We start from the raw sequence: 26,025 nt of genomic DNA on the forward strand, positions 1-26,025 counted from the left end.
CTAGACACACAACTATCGCAAAGATCTTTAAGAGAATGCCATGTGCCTGAGAGATATGAATTTCTCATTACAACATATGGTGCTATTTTGCTTTTGGATCAAGATTAGCCTAGGACTTATCAAGAAGAGGTGGCGAGAAAAGATTCTAAGAAATAGCTTGAGGCCATAAGGTTTGAGATGGATTTCATGTAAGAAGACCAGGTATGGATCTTGGTTGACCTACTTAGTAGGGTTAAAACCATAAGGTGCACGTGGGTTTTCAAAAATAAAATTGACATGGATGGTAATGTACAAACATACAAAAGACAATTAGTCACTAAAGGTTTTCGACAAGTTCATGGTGTTGGCTATAACGAAACCTTTTCTCCTATTGCTATATGTATTTCATGATTATGAAATCTGGCATATAAAAGTTAAAACAATTTTCTTTAATGGGAAATTGGAAGAGGATGAGTATGACACAACTTGAAGGTTTTGTCGACCCTAAAGATGCTAGAAATATATGCTAGCTACAATGATCCATTTATGGATTGAAGCAAGCTTATCGAAGTTGGAATCTTCACTTTAATAATGCGATCAAAGAGTTTGGCTTTATCAAAAATGAAGATGAGCCTTGTGTTTACAAGAAAAATAGTGGTAGTACTATTGCATTCTTGGTATTGGCTGAATTTGACATACTTATCATAGGAAATAATATCCTACCTTACAGTTTGTTAAGACTTGCTTAGGAAGTTTTTTTTATATGAAGGAATTGGGTGAGGCTACATACATATTATGATTCAAAATCTATAGAGATAGATCAGGATGACTCCTAGGTCTAAGCCAAAGTACATACATAGATAAAGTCCTTTAAAAGTTCAGCATGTAGAGGATTCTTACCTATGAGACATGGTATTTCACTCTCGAAGGAAATATGTCCTTTAACTCCACAAGAGAGAGAATGTACGAGTAAGATTCCATATTCTTCGGCTATTAGGTCTATCATGTATACCATGTTATATCCTTGTCCACATGTATCGTATGCTTTAAGCTTGACGAGTCGATACCAAGTAGATCCTCATGAAGGTCATTTAATTGCACTTAAAAATATTATTAAGTACTTGAAAAGGACTAAGGATACATTCCTTATATATGGAGGAGATGAAGAGTTGAGTGCAAAAAGGTTACATTGATGCTAGCTTCCACATAGACAAGGATGATTCACAATTGCAATCGGGTTTTGTGTTTTGCCTTAATGGTGGCGCTATGAGCTAGAAAAGTTCAAATAAAGATAAGTAGTTGATTCTACAACTAAGGCTAAATATATTACAGCCAATAAAGGTGCAAAAGAAGATGTTTGGATCAAGAAGTTCATTTTTGAACTAGGGGTTATGCCTTACATACCAAATACTATAGAACTTCATTGTGACAACAACGGAGCCATTGCACAGGCAAAGGAACCTAAATCTCACCAGCGATCCAAACATATACTTAATGTAACAACCCGTTTTTTAATGGTGTTGAAAACAGTGGTTTCAGGACCACAACTCTAACGTAACAGTCCGTAAATATTATTTATTTAATATTTATGAGGTCATTAGGGATGTATTAAAATTTGGTTATAAAATGTTAATGTTTAGTTATTTAATTTAGTAAAAATGCCTAAATCGTAAAAATTACAAAAGTTAATCACTATTAGCTTATATGTGTTAAATGGTTATAAAACCATGATTTGAAGGATTTAAAAGGTAAATAAACATTAAATGGTTATTATGGATGGTTCAATGATTAATAATGGGTATTGTATGTGTTACAATTATATTATTATTAATAAAATAATAAAGCTAAAGTAAAAAGAACATAAAACAAAACACTTTACCTTATTTTTTATATTTTTATTTTTGTTTCATCTTCTCCATGCTGTAAACCTCCATGAAAACTTAAAGAACTTTCAGCCTAGCATATTTGGGGTTGCATGGTAGGCATTTAGAGACTCATTTCTTTTGATTTTCATATTTTTGGAGTCTTAAAAGCTTCATCTAGTTAGTTTATGGATTTATTTGTAGAATTATCAAATGTTTAAAAATTTTCTATTGATGGAAATTTTATGTTTTGAGGTTAATAAATGTATTTTTTTATCTTATTGATAAATCTAGACTATTTATTAAGGCACTTTGAAATGGTCTTGTAGCTAGGGATGTAATTGTGACAATGTAGTAAAATTAAGGACTAAAAACTAATATTTTAACTACATAGGATTGTTACAAAATCAGCAAAATTTCTTTAGCTTAGTTTCTTTAAATTGAAAAGTCTAACGTAGATGGGTAAATGGAGTAAAAGAAAAAGTTTAGGTTAAATATGTTTACTTTCATTTAAGGTTAGTTATGTGAATTATTTGAGATTGTTGAGATGGTTGAGTTCATTTATTGAATTAATGATTTTATCTAGATTAAGAATCAACTCCATCGATCGTTAATTGGGGAAAAGAGAAGGTCGTTGAGTAGACTTAGTCACATTTCCACCTCTATCGAATTCCAGTAAGTTTGTACTATACAATTTATGTTTACAATTAATTATCACTATTAGTTGCACTATAAATTAGTATGGTATTATAAATTGTTTATTTGAGAAGTAAGTCATCAATATGATTGGTTGTACCTTATAACTATTCAGGCTTAGTGCCTAGCAGGCTTCGTGTCGGTGTGTTATTCAGGCATAGTGCTGAGTAGGCTTTGTGTCAATGTGTTATTCAGGCTTAGTACCTAGTAGGCTTCCTGCCAGTGTTATACAGGCTTTGTTCCTAGCAGGCTTTGTGCCGGTGTGTTATTTAGGCTTAGCACCTAGCAGGCTTCGTGCCGGTGGTACTTAGGATTACTGCCTAGCATGCTTTGTGTGGGTCAATTAGGCTTAATGCCTAGCAGACTTTGTGCTGGTGTATCAAGTTGTTTAGATTATTGATGTTTTATTAAAATTCAAATCGAGCTAAAAAGAAATTCGATAAATTTTCAAAACTTTCTAAGCTATGTTGAGCTTACTAGGTTGATTTCATTTTGTAGATCTATTGGAATCATGTTGTTAGTCGGATCGGTTCGAGAACTCACACACTATCATACACTTCATGGTAGTCATTTTGTATTTTGTTTTGATGTTGGTTAAAAGTGGCATGTAATTAAGAAGGGTCTTGTGGTATGATAAACCGTAATTTATACACGTTTTTATCCCATGCTTAGCACATTTATGGATGGTTTCTCCTTAGATTTGGTGAATTCGATGCTCCTAATTCTTTAATTTCATGTTTTATACTTAGGTGAGCAAAGGAGACTAAAAAGTGTGAGAAACGGCCTGAAAACAAAGAAAATGGACCCACATGGGAAATCAACACAGCCTGGGCTTCCTCACACCGGTGTGTCCCACAGACGTGTCCCTTTGGCAGGATCGAAGCATGACTTACACGGGTAGATATACGCCCGTGCCTATTCAACAGCCTAGACCACGGGCTGGAGTAAACGCACACAGGAGTGTTCCTGCCGAGCCCAAGTATAACCCTATTCAGAAACGGCCAATTTTGAGGGTTCTTAGGCATTCTAAAGCCTATTTAAACACTTGAGGAGGCACTTAGGAAGGGAGGGAGAGTAGGAGGCAAGAAATTACTCAAGGAAAGCCGATTGGTCCATCTCAGAAGCCAGATTCATCATCAAGACTGAAGATTTCCCTTCAATTTCCATTCAGGGGTTTTGGGTTTTCTTTATGTTTTGTATTCATTATTCTTCTGAGATGTTTTCTTTTATAATTATGAACTAAACCCCTCTAAATACCTAAGGAGAATGAAACCTAAGACGGATCTTGTTATTATTATCTGAATTGTATGATAAATATTTAACTTGTTCTTAATTATGTGTTCTTAATTCTTGTTTTAATATTCTAGGATACTGATTCGAGTTAATGCTCTTATTCAGAGGAGGAATAGACCCTGTCTAAGATTAAATTTTTCATAATTAAGCGGAGTAGATTGCACGCCTAGAGATAGGGTGATAATATTTTTTCGGATTAGGGTGAAACCTAATAAGGGGATCCATAGATCGAGTTAATGCAACACTAGGTGTTAATTAGAAAGAGATTTCAATTAATCAACCTAGGGTTAGACATTTTTAGTCTCAAGAGAGATAATAATATAACTTAGAGATTTCTATCAATCAAGTCAGATGAATAAATCGTCTGATTCAAAGTTAAATAACAAGTGAAGTCTAGGTGGATTTTTTCTTTGGGTATTGTCTTAATCAATCGAGTTTTCCCAAAAGATTTTTCTCAATCTTCTCTCTGTGCACTCTTAGTTTAGTAATTAGTTTAGATAACCAAATCCCTTAATTTTTAGGCTAGATAATGAAAAGAAGGTAATTACTAGTACTCTTGGTTCCTTTGGGTTCGACAATTCGGTCTTGCTAAAGCTATACTACTATTCGATAGGTACACTTGCCTTCATGTGATTGTAGTTACTTTCAAGAATGATTTATTATAAATATTTAAAACCTGTCACTAATATCACATATCAAGTTTTTGGCGCCATTGCTGGGGAACTAGGATATTAGGAACACTCAATTTTTATTACTTTAGCCTTTTTACTTTTATTGCAATTCAATTTTTTATTTTTCTTCTCTAATTCTTCATTTATTTTCTTCTGACAAGTTTTTCTAGTTTATGACCAGAAGAAACCCGTTAGAACCATTATTGTTTGATAGTGAGATCGGTCACACAGTTCGCAGAAATCGAAGAGAAATAAGGCAAAGCTTACGATACACAGAGGAAGAGCAAGAGGATGATACTTCAACCACCACAGAGGAGATGGATGAAAACCAATAAAATTTGCTACCTCATACGATTGCTGCTAATCAGAATCCTGCTTCAGGCACTATGTATGATTATGCTAAACCTTCTTTAACAGGAACTGAATCAAGCATAGTTAGACCTTCTATAGCTGCAAATACTTTTGAACTGAAACCTAATACAATTCAAATGATACAACAATTTGTTTAGTTTGATGGTTTGCAGGACAAAGATCCCAACGCTCACTTGGCAAACTTTTTGGAACTATGTGATACATTTAAAATTAATGGCATTTCTGATGATGCCATTCGCCTTCGGTTACTCCCTTTTTCATTGAGAAACAAAGCTAAACAGTGGTTGAATTCGTTACCACGAGGGTCAATCACTACTTGGGAACAAATAACCAAAAAGTTTTTATTAAAATATTTTTCACCGACTAAAATGGCTAAATTACGTAATGATGTCTCCTCTTTTGTGCAGATGGATTTAGAAACACTCTATGATGCATGGGAGAGATATAATGACCTCTTGAGAAGATGCCCTCACCATGGGTTACCACTCTGGCTATAGGTTCAAACATTTCATAATGGCCTGAATCCTTCGACTCGACAGATAATCGACGCAGCCACTGGCAGAACTATCAATAATAAGACACCTGAAGATGCTTATGAATTTATAGAAGAGATGTCACTGAATAATTATTAGTGGCAAGTCATGAGGACAAAGCCAACAAAAGAAACCGACGTTTATAACGTCGTTTCGATCACCATACTCTCTAATCAGGTAGAACTCTTGAATAAGAAAATTGATGGTTTTCTTAGTTCTTCACAGGTTCACCCAGTAATGCAGTGCGAAGCAAGTGGAGGTGGATCGAGCAATCCAGATTACCCACCCTATGGCCACAACATGGAGAATTAGCAGTTAAATTACATTGGTAATAATCCTTGATCTCAAAATAATCCTTATAGTAATATTTACAATGCAAGTTGGAGGAACCGCCAAAATTTCTCATGGGGAGGCCAAGGAAATTAGCAACTACCACCACCTCCAGGCTTCCAACAACCACCCTACCAACAAGAGAAAAAGTCGAACCTTGAGAAGATGCTTACAAAATTCATCTCAGTGTTAGAAACTCATTTTTAGAATATTGAGACAGTAATTAAAAATCAACAAGCGTCGATCCAAGGGCTCGAAACTCAAATAGGTCAGCTTGCTAAATTGATATCTGATCGACCATAAGGTAGCCTACCGAGTAAAACTGAATCTAACCCAAAGGAGCAAATCAATGCAATTACCATTCAAGATGAGGAAGGGTTAGTTGCACCTGAACCAGAATAGAGGCAAGAAACTGTAGTAAGTAAAGGTAAGGGTGAGGTGGACCACAATGACCAAAAATCGGTAAGTAAAGAGCACAGACCTCGTGTGGCATACCTAAACGCGATGAGGAAAGACCACACAGAAGAACAATTTGGTTAGTTCCTTAAATTATTAAACAAGTTACATATTAACTTACTATTTATTGAAGCTCTTTCGCAGATGCCAAACGTAGTCAAATTCTTAAAGGAGCTTTTAACAAATAAGCGGAAGTTGGATGAGGCATCGCATGTGGAACTAAATTGGTTTGCTCAGCCATACTACAAAATAAGCTAGCCAACAAATTAAAAGATCCAGGGAGTTTTACAATTCCCTGTTTAATTGGTAGCCTAGACGTAAATAATGCCTTGGCTGATTTAGAGGCTAGTATCAATGTCATACCTTACAAAATGTTTAAACAACTAGGTCTTGGAAAACCCAAACAAACTAGGATGAGCATTCAATTGGCTGATAAAACCATTAGATTTCCTAGGGGTATCATTGAAGATGTTCTTGTTAAGATCGATAAATTTATATACCCAGTAGACTTTGTTGGTCTAGACATAGAAGAGGATAGTAACGCACCTTTGATTTTAGGACGACCCTTTTTAGCGACTGCTAGAACCATTATTGATGTTGGTACAGGTGAACTCACACTTCGTGTGGGAGACGAAAAAATCACCATTCAAGCTCGTAATTCGAGTAACAGATCAAAAACTGAAGGTGGTTGTATAAATCATTCTACTAGTACTGATCATGTGGTGAAACCCTCTGTGCAGGAAACAGTTTCGAAAAACACATATGAGCCGTGTTCAAACAACAACAAAGGACCTATCCATGAAGAACGAAGGCTATAAATCGAGGAACTGGATGAATGGCGGACACATAGACTGAGGACACACGATAAACCAAAACCACGCCATGACAAGCTCAATGACACACCAAATCAACTTAAGGTTGGAGACAAAGTACTATTAGATGCAGTAGACCCTCGCATTGACACTTCTGAACCTAATGAAGAAATTCCTCTCACAGTACTCAATATTTTCCCATATGGTACAGTCGAGGTAATTCATCCCAAATTTGGCACTTTTAAGGTAAACAATACTCGTCTTAAACCTTATATTGATGAAGTTGATAGCAGGGATGAGGAGTGTAAACTCCTTGATCCACCATGATCACCCACCAGAGAGGTAAGTCAAGCTTAGACTATAAATAACCGCTTCTCGGGAGGCAACCCGAGCACTAATAGTAATGATTTATTTGAATTCTAGTTTTTCACATCTAACCTACTAACTGAGTCCTGAAACACAACATTTTCCCATCCACACGGCCAGGCACACAGGCGTGCCTACGGCCATGTGAAAACAGGGCAAAAGTTTTTCTCCAACACGGGATGTGATAAGTCGCTACGACCGTGCGACATGGCCATAGCCGAAACTGCCAAAACAACACGGGCGTGAGACATGCCCGTGCCTTGAAACCAGGGTTGAAATTGAGAATTTAACACGGGCATGCGACACGCCCGTGTCATTCACCTGTGGTTGACACTGTCAAAAAGAACACGGGCGTGGGAGAAGCGAACGAAGCAAGACACGGCCGTGTGTACCCACACGCCTAAGGAGCATGGGCATGGGGCGAATGTCAGACGCACCTAATTTTAAAATTCGCAAAACACACAGGCAAAAATTAGGGCACACAGGAGTGCCCCACGGCTGTGTGCCCCAAAATCTATATAAACCCCTCACTATTCATCATCTTCCTCCCCAAAAATCCCTAATCCTAGCTGCTGCAACTCCACACGCCCTACCTGCCACGCCCATGCGCTGCCTAAAACACTATTTTTGACGACTCAAGCTTCTCCTTTTTGCATTTGTTTACTCTTTTCTCTCAATTCTCTTTAAATATTTTTCCTATTTCATGTTTTCTCTGGTCCATTTATCTATTTTAAGTGAATATTAATAGTAGAATAATAGAAATACTCATGCTTGTCATTAAAGAATATTGCCATTTTTCATACTACATTCACCCATTTTTCTTGCTTCCCTGGATTTTATGTTTACCCATATACATTCATGCATTAGATTTTCCCGTCGTATTATTCTCAGAGCCCTATTTTAATGACTTGATATAATTGCTTTAGTTATTTTAGTTTTGTTCTCTTCATTTTAGTTTTATGAGTATTGATCAAATTATCAATTTACTCCTCGTAGATCCTGAGATTGAAAGAACTTTTTGACAACGAAGAAGACAAGCAAGTCAGAGAAGGACTGAAGAGATGAACTTCAAAAATCTGAATCAAGGAAACGGAGCAAACCCTACTCAAAATCTTATCCTTATTGTTGATGATAGGGATAGAGCTTTAAGACAGTATGCCATGCCAGTTTTTTGTGATCTCAACTCCAGGTATTAGGAGACTCGAATTCGAGGCATAACAGTTCAAACTGAAGCCAGTCATGTTCCAAATCCTTCAGACAGTGGGCCAATTCAGTGGAATGCCTACCGAAGATCCTCATATTCATTTAAGACTGTTAATGGAGCTGAGCGATTTATTCAAGTTAGTTGGAGTACCCAACGATGCACTACGATTGAAGCTGTTCCCATATTTGCTAAGGGACAGAGCTCAAGCCTGGTTGAACTTATTGCCATCAAATTCAATTTCCACGTGGTAATAGTTAGCAGAAAGATTCCTCATGATGTATTTTTTGCCTAACAAGAATATTAAGTTGAGGAACGAAATCACTGCTTTCCAACAAATGGATGATGAGTCCTTGCATGAGGCATGGGAATGTACAAATAATTATTAATGAAGTGCCCTCATCACAGAATCCCTCATTGCATCCAACTTGAGATGTGTTATAATAGTTTTAATGCTCACACGAGGATGGTAGTGGATGCTCCTACTAATGGTACTCTTCTTTCTAAGTCTTATAACGAGGCTTATGAAATCATAGAGAGGATTGCCAGCAACAATTATCAATGGCCAACAAATCGAGCAGCGTCAGGAAGAGGAGTCGTTGGAGTATGTGAAGTGGACGTTCTCACTTCACTTGCATCTCAAGTATATTCAATATCCTTAATGCTTAAAATTTTACCACTAATGGGTTTAATAGTCTTGTAGCTCAACCACCGAACCAATTTAAAAATATAGCCTGTGTCTATTGTGGGGAAGGACATCTGTTCAAAAAACGTCCATCAAACCCAGAATCCATGTATTACATGGGTAACCAGAACCAAAATCGAGGAAAGCAAGGACTGCAATCCAATTTCTATAACCCATCGTGGCAAAACCACCCAAAGTTTTCCTAGAGTAACCAAGGGGCTGGAACCAGTAACACTCATGCACAACCCAGACTGAACCAGCCACATGTTTTCCCTTAACAAGTTCAGAAACCAACTCAAGTTGAAACTTCAAATAGCCTAAAGAACCTATTGAAGGTTTAATAGCCTGGTTTAGACCCTAGTTAGAATACTAGTTTTCGGACCACAAATCCGAGTTAAAAAATATTTTAATAATATTTTCCATGCTTATAATATGGAATTGACATGTGTGAAAGTTTCGTATGAAAATTTAATCATTTGTGTGCTCAATTTGATAAAAGGACTTAATAGCGTCAAATGTAAAAGTGGCCTTCTATTTGTTAAAGTGCTTATTTGGTATGCCTTCTTAATTGTGAGGTCCTTATAATGTTAATAGACCATTCGAAGAGTAAGTGGACCATTATAGCCATTTATTTTATGTTTGTAAATGAAATTCATTAAGGATATAATAGTATTTAGTATAATTATTATGTATTAAATAAAACAAAATCAAAAAGTTGGCTTCATTATCATATTGTTGGCCGAATATTAAGAAAGAAAAGAAAGCTTCCATGGTGTTTTAGGGCTTGCTACTTCCAAGTTTGATTAAAGGTCCATTTTTGTTCAGTTTTTGATAATTTCTATGTTTTTATAATCGTTGCTCTGTATACTATCAAGCCCATGTCTCAATTGCTAATTTTGTTGATGATTTTGACTTATTCCATTGATGAAACTATGAGCTTTATGAAGTTTGATGTTAGTAAATGAAAGATATGTGTTAGATTACTAGGTTTTGTCTTTGAATTTTTGATGAAATTGAGTAATTTGGGCTAAATTATGAAAATGATATTTTGAGGGACTAAAATGTGAAATAAATGAAATATATGGACTTATATGAACACTATGAAAATTCAGCTAAGCATATGTGTAAGGAAATTTTGTGTATTATGAAATAGTACTAAATTGTGAAAAATGTCAAATGTCAGGGGCAAAAATGTAATTAGCCCATTTATGTGTTTTTGGATTAATTTGAATGAATGTGAGATTAAATAAGTCAAATGTGTATTAATTTAGATCAAGAAAAGAGGAAATCGGAATTGGATCAGGAAAAATCTAAAGTTGTCGAATAGTCGTCTCGGTTTATTCGTCTTCGTCTGAGGTAAGTTCATAAGTAAATAAATGTCGTTAAATTCGATTGTAGATATATTAATAGTGCCAAATTGAATTATTACTTGTGTATATGTATATGCCGAATTGAATTAAGTAAGGGAACAATATTTACGAGCTTGAATCGATCGAGTTACGATGTCCGAAAGCTCCGTACGAACCTTAGGAGTAGTTAGGATACATATGTCATGACGTTGGCATCGATTTGTGATTTACGTGTAAGACCACGTCTAGGACGTTGGCATCCATTTGTGATTTACGTGTAAGACCATGTCTGGGACATTGGCTGTAATGCCCCCATACCCGAGACCGTTGCCGGAGTTGAGTACGAGGTGGTAACGAACTTAATTCATTAATTAAACTGCTCAAACAATTGATTTTTAAAATTTCCAGACAAGCTGGCTAACTGCGTCACAGTGGCTTAAAAATTCATATCTCGAGTTTCGAAACTCAAAATTAAGATCCGTAAATTTTTCCTGAAACTAGACTCATATATCTATCTACTAATTTATTTTTGGAATTTTTTTTAGGCCAATTAGTACAGTTTATTAGTTAAAGTCTCCCTTGTTTCAGGGTTCGACTACTCTAACCGGTGTGTATTATGAATCAGATATCTCCCTGTACAGAGTTTCAATGATTATTCCGTTTGTTTCTCATAAAACTAGACTCAATAATAATTTCATACATGTAAGGTAAAACTCATAATTATTTTTTTACAATTTATGGTAAATTTTTAAATTCAGAACAGGGGATTCAGAGACCACTCTGACCCTATTCCACCAAAACTTAAATATCTCATAAAATATAACTCATTTACCTGTTTCGTTCCATCCATATGAAAATGGATTGATTATATTTAATAATTTATTCATCATTTAATTCTATTTCTACTATTTTTAGTGATTTTTCAAATTCACATCACTGCTGCTGTCTGATTCTGTTTTGTGGCAATTTTATCTTTCCAAGCATTTCTATGGTTTAATTAAGACATAAAACATGCATGTTATCATATATAAACTTGATTAGCCATTCCAATAGCTAATCATTTACAAACCCTTTTCTTACCAAACCATAACCATATCATATATTATTACACAAAGTGAGTATATTGCTATACATGCCACACTCAAAATATACAAGCCATTTTACCAATTTATATCTTCGGATAGTGTGAGCGAGCCTTCGATCTATCCCGATTCTCAAGCCGGCTTGACAAAACTACAATGAATGAAAAGGAGGGAGTAAGCATAAATTCTTAGTAAGTTCACATGCAAATAATAAGTAACATGATCATGCAATCCAACATAAACATCATTAAAACACTTATAACATAAGAATACTTACTATCTTACCACAATTTTGTCTCACCAAGTTCTCAACCAAGGATTAAACTCAACCAGTCCATTTTCACTTCTTCAACACATTCATCGTCGAATCACGTTCGTTTTAAGTATTCTCCATATTCTATTAGGACTCTCCCATTGAACATATCGGAATATAATTTTGGATACGCGGATAGTGTGCACGTAAGTGCTATACTCATAACTGAACAAGCTCAATAGCTTTTGAAATCTATGTAGCCAAGCTACCATGTAACCCGTCCATAAGCGAACTCAGACTCAACTCAACGAGCTCGGATGCCTAGTTACATCTCACGAACTTGGACTCAACTCAACGAGTTCGGAACTCAACCATCCTAGTGACATGTCACTTGTTGTAACACCCCAAACCCGGCCTGGATATTATGACCGGATCTGATGCTCCACATTGATGCGTTCAAAACACTTAGTTTGGAAAAGCTGAGTTGGTGTTGTAAAAGACACCTTTAAAAGTAAGTTAAAGTGAATGGAAGCTGCGCACCAGGTAGGAAACCAGGAAGAAGAGGAGGTGAGTCCGTCGGACTGCTTAAGTACCAAGCTCTCTTCGGATCCAATCCTAGACATGCACACCGCCATTGCCACACTCTAACATCTCGTATAATTTTGAGAAAACCGTTTGATTATGACCAGCTTAAGAAAATGATTAAGGTTGCAAATCGTTTGCTTAAAATATTTATTTTTCTTGGGAAAACATTTACTTTGCAGAAACTTTGCGCGTCATCGTGATCTTTTTAAAAACAAGTAGATTTTATAAAACGAACCCTAGTGCTAGCCAGTTTAATAATCCCCAAAATATAAGTAATTAAACAGAGCGACCTTATTACAACTTTAAGCATAATAAAAATAATCCAAAATAAATGCTAAACTTATTTAAAATCGGCAATCAATCTTCATGGCCACTCTGAATCCCGCCCAGCTCCAAGTCCACCAATTCTAGGGCTCACCTGCAAGGATGGAAGAGGAAGGGGGGTGAGTTTGGGAAAACTCAGTGTATACAGAAACCCATCCAAAGCCCAATTTAGCTCGAGCCCATTGGGCCTAAGCCCTATTCAGATAACAGTACACAGTAGGCAGAAGCCCTTTCTAGAATACAGTAGCAAGGCCTTAGCCCCTTTTTACATAACAGTGTGGCCCATAAGCCCAGTTCAGTAACATGTGTAACAACAAGTAATAATGAATGCAAGCCCATCCGGGAGACTACTCAACCCACCAACCGCTACACTGCCTGCACCAGCCTACACACCTTGTGGGAATATCTCAACCCACCCACCCTACACACACAGCTTGCAAAGAACGCACTCAAATTCAGTCGATTGAGGCAAAGCCTCCAAGATGTGGATGAACCACTTTCAAGATTTCCTCCATTAATACCCCAACCCCATGCAATGATATTAATAAAAGCATATCATGTAAAATACAACATTGATCAATCATGCGTTCACCAATTTAAACCCTAGGGGTATATTGGTAATTTTGCTTTTAGGGTAATTTCGTGATCTACGCAACTACACAAGCTAATTCAAGAATTTTTAACAGCTTTAGGTAATTTGATTCCACCATCTACCTAACAGAGCTAATTTGCCCATCTCTTACCCATATTGGTCCGTAAGCCCATTGGGCCCGCTTTGGCCCATCGAGCCCTTTTTCAAAATACGCCAAAACGTCACGCTGAACGTGCTTACCACCTTGCGGTGCCAGATCTAACAATTACTCTATGCCTTGAGAGCATTCGCACACTCACATGACCATGAAATGCGAATTTGGCATTTCGCTTTTCTTAATTGAACTAAGAAAGGGTGTTCGTACACACCGATTTGCGACGGCGCTTTTGAGATCCCTTCGATGTCCTACAATTTATTAGCACAGTTCTTATTTACAAACCATAATCACTAAACCCCAAAACTTACTTATCCATGATCGAACCATATCCCTAAAAAGCCTTTGAAACCTTACCTTTTTACCAAAGTCGATAGCTATCTCCGAATCCGATTCCTCCAACTCCCACGCCTTCAATCCAACACTTAAGAAGACACTAATGTAACACCCCTTACCCGTTACCGTCGCCGGAACAGGATACAAGGTATTACCAGAACATAACACATACCATTAAACATAACCGAGATATAAATATGTCATCCAATTTGATAGTGCATCGTATAACATATGTCTTGAACAATATTAGCCAACTTTAATGGCTTGTACAAAGTAGCTAGTTGAGTACTGTAACTAATATTTTAAACCTAGACAAATATGACACGTAACAAAATAATTAAGCCTACTATACATGCCATAATTCAAAACGTTTAGTTCAAATATCCTAAAGTATGATAGTGCGGGTAGATCTTCACGATCGTTAACTCCTGAGCAAGCCGAAGGACACTATAAGACAAAAGAGAGAAACAAAGTAAGCTTATAGCTTAGTAAGTAAGTATGTAAATACTAATTAAAGAATCTAACATGTTTACACAACAATTCAAGTATATCTACTTTAACTTCACTATTCATTCCACTTTAATTAAGCTGTCTCTGCTGCGTCATATTCACTAAATAAATCATAACTCGAGTCACAAAACTCGAAATTCAAATCCGTAAAATTTCCCTGAATCTAGACTCATAAAGATTTTTGCTAATATTTTTCTATAATTTTTGGTTCAGCCGATTAGTACAGTTTATTAGTTAAAGTTTCCCCTGTTACACAGCTTGACTGATCTGACCTCTGTTCACTACGAATTGAATTTCTCTCAGTACACAATTCAAACAACCCTGATGTCTGTTTCATTTAAAACTAGTCTCAATAAGGAATTTAGGCATGTAAACTATATTTCTTAATTTGCTTTGTACAATTTTTAATGATTTTTCAAAGTTAGAACAGGGGATCATGTATTCATCCTGAGCAAGTCACATACAATTATAAATATCTCAAAATATAGAATTCCTTTGCTTGCTCTGTTTCTTTTATATGAAAGTAGACTCATTAAACTTTAATTTCACATCTCATTCAACCTCTAATTATATTCCTCCTATTTTTGGTGATTTTTCAAAATCACATCACTGCTACCATCTAAAAACAGTTTTAATGCTAATTTCACTCTTTCACACATTCTTTATGCTAACCTCATTTTATCTTATATATGTATATACCACAAATCATTTTCACCATATTTCATTCACCATAAGTGTAGGTCCAAACCACAATATCACCACAAAACCATCCTGTTCAACAATTCGGATCAATCCTCGATATTTAATGGTTTCAAAGACACATTTCACCATCATACTTCGTTTAGTTCGGCTCTCTTGTACACATGGTGAACACTTAGTACCACTCATGCGACCTAACCGATTTGTCTCGTAGCTCTCTTGTCTACATGGTGTCCTTCACTTGGAATCACGCATGCGACCTAGCTACATTTATCTTTCACGTAGCTCTCTTGTCTACATGGGATACATCTCGTATCACACATGTGACCTAGCTACTCTGAGGTGTCTCGTAGCTTTCTTGTACACATGATGTGCACTCAAGATCATACATGTGACCTAGCTACGCTCCCTCTATTTCATTCGATCTCTCAGAATGTTCAACCGGATCTCTCTCTATATTTATTTCCATTCTTCCAATAGTCGATTTATATTTTAACATCAGCTAGTATATTTATATAATAGGCTGAAATATAAGAATGTACATGAAATTATTGTAATATTTACATACAAACTTACCTTGGTGCAAAATGTGAAAATTTTGCAATTTAGTCCAAAACTTTTCCTTCCCCGTTCGAGATCAATTCGCGTCTTTCTTGATCTATAATAACACATTTAGCTCATTTAATACTCATACTATTTATTTCAATCCAAAAATCACATCATGGAAAAATTACATTTTGCCCCTAACTTTTACAAAATTACAATTTTGCCCCTAGGCTCGGGAATTTAATTTCAGCCCTTATTCTTATATTTTATGATATGCTGAACATTTTCTCTTCTACAACAACATCAAATTCTCACTCTATCATATAGTTATGAACAATAGGTATTTTTACCGATTATCTTGCTTTTACTCGTTTTCACTTAAAACCGAGTAGCACAAGTTATTTAACATAATTTAAAACCTCATATTCTATCATAAAACATCAAAATACACAAATTTCACCTATGGGTATTTTTCCAAATATGAACCCTAGGTTAAATTATTACTAGCATAAGCTTAATCGAGCTTCCGGATTCCAAAAGCGTAAAGAACATTAAAAGCGGGCTTGGAATCACTTACTATGGAGCTTGAAAATTGAAGAAACCCTAGCTATGGAGAGAGGGAGAATTCGGCAGCAACTAAGGAGGATGGTGATCAATTTTGTGTTATTTTTCCCATTTTATTTCATTTAATATCCAAATGACCAAAATGCCCTCCTTACTAAACTTTCAAAAATTCCTTCCATGTCCTAATTTTGTCCATGAACTTAAAATTGGTCAAATTGCTATTTAAGACCTCCTAATTAATATTCCAAAACAATTTCATACTAAAACTTCCGGGATGCAAATTTTGCAACTTATTCGATTTAGTCCCTACTTTCAATTTAAGCACTTTAGGCATAGAATTTCATCACGAAATTTTCACACAATCATGCAATCATATCATAAACCCCAAAATAATTATAAAACAATTATTTCTATCTCGGATTTGTGGTCACGAAACCACCGTTCCGATTAGGCCCTAATTCGGGTTGTCACAACTAATCATTGACAGAAAACATCAGTTAAAAGCCTTTAGAGCCACATGCCCAAATCGACAGCCTCCCTAGATTTTAGGGATTTCGGCTTTTTCGAAGTTGTAAAATAAGACTAGATCTGAAGTGATGAGCACTTACCACTTGTTCCTCTTTGATTTCTACGTAGATCTGATGCAGATTTATCCTCTAAACGATGGTAGAACTCGAATCTAGAAGATCTGAAGTTTCGGCTATAAGTCCCTAAATCTATGGTATTTCGGCTTTTTAGGTGATGAAGAAGATGATGGTTTGAGGCTATAACCTTGGAGTAATGTTGCCGACAGATATTAAGGGTTTAGAGAAGATGAATGTTGATCACAAGGAACAAAAATACTGAAGGATTTGGCTTTGGAGAAATCGGCACAAGTAGTGAGTTTTCAGGATTTCGGCCTTTTAATGGCGATTGGTGATGAAGGTTTAATGGAAGATGGGATCGACAAAGAAGGTGAATAAGATGGTCAGAAGGTTTCGCTAGAAGGAGAAGCATAAAGGAAGAGAAAACATGGAGGAAAAGAGAAGAAGAAAATTCGCACAATGAGAAATAGACTTGTGTTTTCGGCTTTTGTGAGAATTCAGAAAAGATGAAAGAAAGCTTTCAGGTGGCTAACCCTAATTCTCCAAGATAGAAAAGAAAAGAACCTAACCCTAATATTAAATTAGAGCAATCGGCCCATCTCTCTAAGGCCCTTGTCGAAATTTACTTGTGTGATCACATGCCTAGTACATGCCTAAAAATTAAAAGAAAAACAATATGCCTACCTTACAACTTGAACCCTGGACCTCCAAATCCTTCCCAGGCGCCACTTTTATTAGGAACTTAGTGGCGTCACCTTGCCACTTCACCAAGGCCTTATTTGTGTCATAACTTACGCAGTTCTTCTTAAAAGCCCACTTAACCAAATCTCCTATTCACTTAAAAATCCCACCTTGATATTTTACGTGTTTAGCTTAGTCTTGGGCCTTCTAAAGGTCTACTAACACATTTAAACATAATTCCAATATTTAGAACATGAAAATTTCAAGATTTACTAAAAATCACAAAACCCAAAAAAATCCCGAAAATCAAGGCATTACAACTAATATTTTTTCCTTTCGATAATAATAATAATTTTATAAATATATCTAATAATAAAATTTCAAATATCAATAATACAAGAAATAATAATAATTTTCATAAAATTTTCAAACATACATACAATAATATTTTTCTAATAATAATAATTTTATCTCATAATACTAATTAAAATTTCATAAAAATTTAAAATATCCGTAATAATAAATACAAGAAAAATTTTCTAGTGGTAATTTAATAAAATAAATTTTTTACTGAAACGATAATATTTAAAACTTCCTAATTATTCGGGTTTTCTTCTATTGAATCCTGGACTCAAAACCCAACTCTTCTAGGCCCCAAATTCGGGATGTTACAACTCTACCCTCCTAAAAAAATTTCGTCCTCGAAATTTCTAACTATCAATTAACTGTATAAGTCAAACCACTATGCCACTACGATACCGCTGCGCACTCTGATCTAAATAATTTTAATATGACCCAGAACATCCAATTACCGAAATAAAGAAACGTTTATCAGGCACGCATACAACTCGTAACATATATTTAAATAAAATAAACTTGGCAATCCCGAGCTCGATGCTCCTTGGACCCACATCTACGATATGCTTCTGTCTTCCTATGGCATTCACCCGTATGACGTCCGTTGCAGTCTTTGCAGATTGAATAGTTTGGTCGTGCCTTAACATGTTTCACAGAACGAGGCTTGGTTTTCTGAGAACTAGAATCCTTCCTTTTCTTACACTCCAAGCACCCTGCTTGAAGCGCTTCCCTAATTTCCTTAATTTTTGTATCCAATACTTCCTCTACCACTTTCCTTACTAACTCACCAGTTCCTCGGTACCAAGCTCGAGTTCTCGCTACCCAAAGTTGGCGGACTTTACTTACCCATGAAATCCATATCAATGCTCTACATTACGGTACACATATCAAATAACTACAAAGGTCTCAAATATTTTACTATTTATTCACATGTCTTATGCGAGAGATAGTATTTTCAAGTTTCTATTTTCACGAATCATAGCCTAGCTACGGTCTCGGTATTCTAGAGTTTTTAGGGTTACCCTAGTTATAATGTCATGATATGGTCTCGATTCTATCTACAATAATATCTTAATACAATGTGTAATATGAGGAATGTAAATACTTACAGACTTGGTGCCGGGATTGATGTGCCACTTCCGATCGATCCATAAAACCCATGTTTTTGTTTATCGAAAAAAGATTTGATTTGAAAACACTTTTATTTTAAAACTATTGATTTAACCCGTTTAACAAATAGAAAAACTTGAACATCTTGAAAAATCTGCCCTTTCCAAAAATACCCTTCTTAGGCCTAATTTTTTTTTGAAAATATTTTGGACTCGATCCACGGTAGAGTTGTTGCAACCTAGGCTCGATACCACTGAATGTAACACCCCAAACCCGGCTGGATGTTATGGCCGGATCGATCGCCACATTGATGCGTTCAAAACACTTAGTTTGGAAAAGTTGAGTTGGTGTTGTAAAGACACTTTTAAAAGTAAGTTAAAGTGAATGGAAGTGCGCACTGTAGGAAACCAGAAGAAGAGGAGGTGAGTCCGTCGGACCGCTAAGTACCAAGCTCTCTTGGATCCAATCCTAGACATGCACACCGCCATTGCCACACTCTAACATCTCGTATAATTTTGAGAAAACTGTTTGATTATGACCACTTAAGAAAATGATTAAGGTTGCAAATCGTTTGCTTAAAATATTTATTTTCTTGGGAAAACATTTACTTTATGGAAACTTTATGCATCATCGTGATCTTTTAAAAACAAGTAGATTTTATAAAACGAACCTAGTGCTAGCCAGGTTTAATAATCCCCAAAATATAAGTAATTAAAAAGAGCGACCTTATTACAACTTTAAGCATAATAAAAATAATCCAAAATAAATGCTAAACTTATTTAAAATCGGCAATCAATCTTCATGGCCACTCTCCCGCCCGACTCCAAGTCCACCAATTCTAGGGCTCACTGCAAGGATGGAAGAGGAAGGGGTGAGTTTGGGAAAACTTAGTGTATCTGAAACCCATCCAAAGCCCAATTCAGCTCGAGCCCATTGGGCCTAAGCCCTATTCAGATAACGATTACACGAGAGGCGAAGCCCTTTCCGAATCTGATGCAAGGCCTTAGCCCCTTTTTACATAACAGTGTGGCCCATAAGCCCAGTTTAGTAACATGTGTAACAACAGTAATAATGAATGCAAGCCCATCTGGGGAGACTACTCAACCCACCAACCGCTACACTGCCTCGTACCAGCCCTACACACCTTGTGGGGAATATCTCAACCCACCCAACCCTACACACCACAGTTGCAAAGAACGCTACTCAAATTCGATCGATTGAGGCAAAGCCTCCGAGATGTGGATGAACCACTTTCAAGATTTCCTCCATTAATACCCCAACCCCATGCAATGATATTAATAAAAGCATATCATGTAAAATACAACATTCATCAATCATGCGATTCACCAATTTAAACCTTAGGGGTATATTGGTAATTTTGCTCTTTAGGGTAATTTAAGTGATCTACGCAACTACACAAGCTAATTCAGTAATTTTAACAGTTTTAGGTAATTTGATTCCACCATCTACCTAACAAGCTAATTTTCCCATCTCTTACCCATATTGGTCCAGTAAGCCCATTGGGCCCGATTTTGGCCCATCGAGCCCTTTTTCCAAATACGCCAAAACGTCACGCTGACGTGCTTACCACCTTGCGGTGCGGATCTAACAATTACTCTATGCCTTGAGAGCATTCGACACTCACATAACCATGAAATGCTTGGAATTTGAGCATTTAAACTTTTGCTTAATTGAACTAAGAAAGGGTGTTCTTTTTTGATTTGCGAGACTGCTTTTGAGATCCCTTTCGATGTCCTACAATTTATTAACACAGTTCTTATTTAGAAACCATAATCACTAAACCCCCAAAACTTACTTATCCATGATCGAACCATATCCCTAAAAAAGCCTTTGAAACCTTACCTTTTTACCAATGTCGATAGCTATCTCCGAGTCCGATTCCTCCAACTCCCACGCCTTCAATCCAACACTTAAGAAGACACTAATCATTGACAGAAAACATCAGTTAAAAGCCTTTAGAGCCACATGCCCAAATCGACAGCCTCCCTAGATTTTAGGGATTTTGGCTTTTTCGAAGTTGTAAAATAAGACTAGATCTGAAGTGATGAGCACTTACCACTTGTTCCTCTTTGATTTCTACGTAGATCGATGCGATTTATCCTCTAAACGATGGTAGAACTCGAATCTAGAAGATCTGAAGTTTCGCTATAAGTCCCTAAATCTATGGTATTTGGCTTTTTAGGTGATGAAGAAGATGATGGTTTGAGGCTATAACCTTGGAGTAACGTTGTTTACGAGATATTAAGGGTTTAGAGAAGATGAATGTTGATCACAAGGAACAAAAATACTGATGGATTTGGCTTTGGAGAAATTGGCACAAGTAGTGAGTTTTCAGGATTTCGGCCTTTTAATGGCGATTGGTGATGAAGGTTTAATGGAAGATGGGATCGACAAAGAAGGTGAATAAGATGGTCAGAAGGTTTCGGCTAGAAGGAGAAGCATAAAGGAAGAGAAAACATGGAGGAAAAGAGAAGAAGAAAATTCGACACAATGAGAAATAGACTTGTGTTTTCGGCTTTTGTGAGAATTCAGAAAAGATGAAAGAAAGCTTTCAGGTGGCTAACCCTAATTCTCCAAGATAGAAAAGAAAAGAACCTAACCCTAATATTAAATTAGAGCAATCGGCCCATCTCTCTAAGTCCCTTGTCGAAAATTAATTTGTGTGATCACATGCCTAGTACATGCCTAAAAATTAAATGAAAAACAATATGCCTACCTTACAACTTGAACCTTGGACCTCCAAATCCTTCCCAGGCGCCACTTTTATTAGGAACTTAGTGGCGTCACCTTGCCACTTCACCAAGGCCTTATTTGTGTCATAACTTACGCAGTTCTTCTTAAAAGCCCACTTAACCAAATCTCCTATTCACTTAAAAATCCCACCTTGATATTTTACCGTGTTTAGCTTAGTCTTGGGCCTTCTAAAGGTCTACTAACACATTTAAACATAATTCCAATATTTAGAACATGAAAATTTCAAGATTTACTAAAATCACAAAACCCAAAAAAATCCGAAAATCAAGGCATTACAACTAATATTTTTTCCTTTCCGATAATAATAATAATTTTATAAATATATCTAATAATAAAATTTCAAATATCAATAATACAAGATAAATAATAATAATTTTCATAAAAATTTTCAAACATACATACAGAATATTTTTCTAATAATAATAATTTTATCTCATAATACTAATTAAAATTTCATAAAAATTTAAAATATCCGTAATAATAAATACAGAAAATTTTCTAGTGGTAATTTAATAAAATAATTTTTTTCGAAACGATAATATTTAAAACTTCCTAATTATTCGGTTTTCTTCTATTGAATCCTGGACTCAAAACCCAACTCTTCTAGGCCCCAAATTCAGGATGTTACACTTGTACCCTAATCTATTCCCAAGGTTCAAACGGGATTCTTCTCAATTACACATTTTAATCGTCTTCTTCGAAATATAGAAACTGATACTTGCTAGCATCTCATACTTATCAAGTTGTTCACATAATTTGCATATTACCAAATAATAATTCACAAAGCATAATATTTCATGATAATAAGTATCATATCATATAAATAATATTAAATCACTTAAAAGAAATTATGTTACATTATTTACACATGAACTTACCTCGATACAAAATATTAGCAATCGAGCCTATTCCTCGTAAACTTTGTTTTTCCCTCGATCATGACTTGAATCTTGTTTCTCTTGATTATGAAGCTTGGAAGTTGAAGAAACCCTAGCTATGGAGAGAGGTAAGGTTTGGCCAAGGCTTGAAGAAGATGAACACATTTTGGCCTTAATTTCCCTTTTAATTAATTTTAATTACAAAATGACTAAAATACCCTTAATACCTTTCTTTGAAAATTTTCATGTATAAGCCCATTTTTGTGCAAAATTTTAGAATTTGGTCAAATTTCTATTTAAGACCTCCTCATTAATATTCCAAAGCAATTTCATACTAAAAACTTCTAAAATACAAGTTTTGCAAATTATTCGATTTAGTCCCTAATTTCAACTTAAGCACTTTATGCATAGAATTTCGTCACGAAATTTTCACACAATCATGCAATCATATCAGAAACCTTAAAATAATTATAAAATAATTATTTCTATCTCGGATTTGTGGTCACAAAACCACAATTTTGATTAGGTCCTAATTTAGGATATTACATTGGTATTGGATATGATTTCGTGTAAGACCCTGTCTGAGACAGTGGCTTCGATATTTGATTACATGTAAGACCGCGTCTGGGACGTTGGCGTTGTTCGAGCTTATGAGCTATCCGAGTATCCTTATTGATTTCGAACAATTCAATGGGCATTCTTAGAAATAAATGAGTATATGAATGTGCATCCGAATCAAGTATGTTGCGATGTATATGAGATTAAGCAGTGAAAGTGAGTATGATTATGATCAGTTGATATATGATCTATGTGAAAATGAGATGTGGATACTAGCAAGTGAACTATGATGAAATGAATTATATGAAAAATGTGGTATTGTAATTGTGTTTTTCCATATATGATTCAGGTATATGTGATTTGTATATGAAATTCTGGTACAAAATGTGAGTATGATTCAAATGACTATATGTGAAATTTATGATAATGAACGATGTGTTATATATACTTGTTATATGAAATTGTGGTGCTATGTTTCGAACATGAGAATTATGAAAAATGGAACGTGGTTTGAATGTGTGATTTTGTTATGGTTATTCTGGTTTTGAAATGCATAAAAGGGAATTGATATATTTCTATGCATGAAATGTAATAAATGACCATGTTTCAGTTGGTTATGTAATGAAATTGTGCAAGCTTAATTTATATGAATGATCTAATGGTCGTTCTTTGAAGTTGAAAGCATGATTTATATGTTCACCAATAAATAAGCCTAAATGAATTTTCTTAATGTGGTGATATTGGATTATATAAGATAAGTGATTGAATATGTGTATGAAGTTAACTGAATTTGCCTTATTCAAGTTGAATTATATATGATCTTGTGAATATTTATTTGCTTATGGCTTACTAAGCTCTCGAAGCTTATTCTGTGTGTTTTTACTATGTTTATAGATTTTTGGAGATCTACTCGGGTTAGAAGTCGATGGAGACGTCATCACCCTATCTAGTTATCATTTCAGTAAATAATGTTTTGAGATTTGGTTATGTGGTATGTATAGACTAAAAGTATGTGAATATGTTTGTAGATGTACATATATGTTTTTCCAAGTGATATCACCTGATAATGATTGTGAATATGGTTTGATTTTATTATGGATTTTGTGATGAGAAAATGGCATGATTTGGTGCATATGAATGACTAAATGAAATGGTCAATTTGGTATGTGCTTAATTGTTAAATTTGGTATAAGTTTGGAATGAAGATGGATAAGAAATTGAAATGTTGGTAATGTATGATTGAATGAATTTTGTCTTATGATTTTTGGTAGGTTTGGTACTTTACGTAACCATATGCGTCCTTGAATAGTGTTGGCCAAAAAAATATGGCTTGCAATACTTTGGCTGCAGTTCGAGTTCTTTCGAAGTGTCCCTCACTCGAAGCTGATTGACAATGGTATAGAATATTTTATACTTCTTCTGCCACGCATCTCCTAATCATTTGTTCTGCACACTTTTTAAAAAAATATGACTCTTCCTAGAAATAGTACTTCACATCGTGAAGAAAATTTTTCCTTTGATGATACGTCTTATCAATTGACATCAAACCACAAGCTAAAAAGTTAGTAATATCAGCAAACCAAGGAGTATTATGGACATGATTTACCTTCAGTATGTGTTCATCTGGAAACGTCTCTTGAATTGGTATAAGAGGAGAGTTCCCTTCTTGCGGCTCCAATCTAGATAAGTGGTCTGCTCTTGGTTTTCTACTCCCTTTCGATCTTGAATTTCTAGATCAAACTCTTGGAGTAGAAGTACCCATCAGATCAGTCCATATAGACAGTTACTTTAGTACCTACAAGATAAGATCGAAACTTGTCAAAAGCAAACACAGTAGCAAGTAACTCTTTTTCCGTTACCATATAATTCAGTTAAGCTCCTGTCAGAGTTGAACTTGCGTAGTAGATGGGATGAAAAACTTTGTTCCTTCGCTAGCCCATGACAGCTCCTATGGTGAAGTCACTTGCATTACACATCAATTCAAATGGCAAATCCCAGTCTGGTGTGACTACTATGGGTGCCGAAACTGGTCGACTCTTCAAATCGTTAAAAGCTCTTAAGCACTCTTCATCAAACTTGAACGTCGAGTCTTTCTCCAATAATTTGTATAAGGATTTATCAATTTTGGAGAAGTCCTTGATAAATCTTCGATAGAAACCGGCGTGGCCCAAAAAGCTCTAAACACCCTTTACAAATGTTAGAGGTGGGAGTTTCTCAATAACATCTATCTTTGCTTTATCAACCTCCAAATACTGAAAAATCATCCATAAAGACTTCCAAATACTTCTCAACCATGTTAGTAAAAATAGACATCATACATCTTTGAAATGTAGCACGTGCATTACATAAACCAAATGGCATGCGTCTAAATGCAAGCGTACCGTAGAGGCAGGTGAATGTTGTCTTGTGTAGATCCTCCGGTGCTACTGTAATCTGATTATATTCTGAGTATCCATCGAGAAAACAGTAATAGTCTCGCCCTACGAGTTTATCCAACATCTAGTCCAAAAATGGCAAAGGAAAGTGATATTTCCTAGTCGCCTTGTTCAGCTTCCACTAATCGATGCAAATTCACCAACTCATAACCGTTCTAGTTGGCATTAACCTGTTACTCTCGTTTTCAATGACTGTGATACCTCCTTTCTTTGCCATGCACTGGACCGGATTTACCCATGAACTGTCTGAGATGGGGTAAATTATACCTGCATCTAACCACTTGATGATTTCTTTCTTTACTACGTCTTTCATGATGGGGTTCAGAGTTTGTTGTCCATCAATAGTCCCTTTTTTGCCATCTTCAAGGATAATCTTGTGCATGCATACAGATAGACT

At 35.7% G+C, this 26,025-nt stretch overlaps 2 non-coding genes across 2 annotated transcripts; both read right to left on the reverse strand.

Annotated features, from left to right (window-relative positions):
* Nucleotides 1–5,247: 5,247 nt before the first annotated feature.
* On the reverse strand, nt 5,248–5,354 carry LOC128294274 (small nucleolar RNA R71). Its single transcript, XR_008284588.1, has one exon. It is a non-coding gene; the product is annotated as a small nucleolar RNA R71 (small nucleolar RNA).
* A 3,522-nt stretch (nt 5,355–8,876) lies between these two features.
* LOC128294247 (small nucleolar RNA R71) lies at nt 8,877–8,982 on the reverse strand. Its single transcript, XR_008284561.1, has one exon. It is a non-coding gene; the product is annotated as a small nucleolar RNA R71 (small nucleolar RNA).
* Nucleotides 8,983–26,025: the final 17,043 nt, after the last annotated feature.

Source organism: Gossypium arboreum, chromosome 6 (genome assembly GCF_025698485.1).
Source record: "Gossypium arboreum isolate Shixiya-1 chromosome 6, ASM2569848v2, whole genome shotgun sequence".
NCBI lineage: Eukaryota > Viridiplantae > Streptophyta > Magnoliopsida > Malvales > Malvaceae > Gossypium > Gossypium arboreum.